The sequence below is a fragment of the Arachis duranensis genome, chromosome 7 (genome assembly GCF_000817695.3).
Source record: "Arachis duranensis cultivar V14167 chromosome 7, aradu.V14167.gnm2.J7QH, whole genome shotgun sequence".
NCBI classification, from domain to species: Eukaryota; Viridiplantae; Streptophyta; class Magnoliopsida; order Fabales; family Fabaceae; genus Arachis; species Arachis duranensis.
In genome coordinates, this window is record NC_029778.3 from 37,499,056 (window position 1) to 37,500,421 (window position 1,366).

The window sequence follows — 1,366 nt, forward strand, 5'->3', positions numbered from 1 at the left end:
CATGGTGCCTATGGTACAAGGTATTAGGAACTTGCCAGGATCTTGTTTCTTTTGAGGTAGAGTTTTCTGAATCCAAGTATCTAGTTCACTAATGAGCAAGGGAGGTTCACTTTCCCAAGTCTCATTACCAAACAGCTTGGCATTCAGTTTCATGATAGCTCCTAAGTATTGAGCAACTTGCTCTCCAGTCACATCTTCATCCTCTTCAGAGGAGGAATAGTCTTCAGAGCTCATGAATGGCAGAAGGAGATTTAATGGAATCTTTATGGTCTCTGTATGAGCCTCAGATTCCTTTGAATCCTTAATAGGAAGCTCCTTCTTGCTTAAGGGACGTCCCAGGAGGTCTTCCTCACTAGGATTTTCGTCCTCCTCCTCCCTAGTGCATTCGGCCATTTTAATTAAATCAATGGCCTTGCATTCTCCTTTTGGATTCTCTTCTGTATTGCTTGGGAGAATACTGGGAGGAGTTTCAATAACTTTCTTACTCAGCTGGCCTACTTGTGCTTCCAGATTTCTAATGGATGATCTTGTTTCATTCATGAAACTGAAAGTGGCCTTTGACAGATCAGAGACTATATTGGCTAAATTAGAAGTGTTTTGTTCAGGATTTTCTGTCTGTTGCTGAGAAGATGATGGATATGGCTTGCTATTGCTCAGCCTATTGCGTCCACCATTGTTAAAGCCTTGTTGAGGCTTTTGTTGATCCTTCCAGGAGAAATTTGGGTGATTTCTCCATGATGGGTTATAGGTGTTTCCATAAGGTTCACCCATGTAATTAACCTCTGCCATGGCAGGGTTCTCAGGATCATAAGCTTCTTCAGAAGCTGCCTCTTTAATACTGTTGGATGCATGTTGCCATCCATTCTGATTTTGAGAGATCATGTTGACCTGTTGAGTCAACACTTTGTTCTGAGCCAATATGGCATTCAGAGCATCAATTTCAAGAACTCCTTTCTTCTGAGGTATCCCATTATTCACGAAATTCCTCTCAGAAGTGTACATGAATTGGTTGTTTGCAACCATGTCAATGAGTTCTCTCAGAGGTATACATGAACTGGTTGTTTGCAACCATGTCGATGAGTTCTTGAGCCTTTTCAGGCGTTTTCTTCAGGTGAATAGATCCACCTGCAGAATGGTCCAGTGACATTTTCGAAAATTCAGAGAGACCATAATAGAATATATCTAACATAGTCCATTCTGAAAACATGTCAGATGGACATCTTTTGGTCAACTGCTTATATCTTTCCCAAGCTTCATAGAGGGATTCACCATCTTTTTGTTTGAAGGTTTGAACATCCACTCTCAGCTTGCTCAGCTTTTGAGGAGGAAAGAATTTATCCAAGAAAGCAGTGACCAGCTTATCCCA

At 41.3% G+C, this 1,366-nt stretch overlaps 1 non-coding gene across 1 annotated transcript; it reads left to right on the top strand.

The window, feature by feature from the left end:
- Positions 1 to 1,205: 1,205 nt before the first annotated feature.
- LOC127740936 (small nucleolar RNA R71) lies at positions 1,206 to 1,309 on the top strand. Its single transcript, XR_008001792.1, has one exon. It is a non-coding gene; the product is annotated as a small nucleolar RNA R71 (small nucleolar RNA).
- Positions 1,310 to 1,366: the final 57 nt, after the last annotated feature.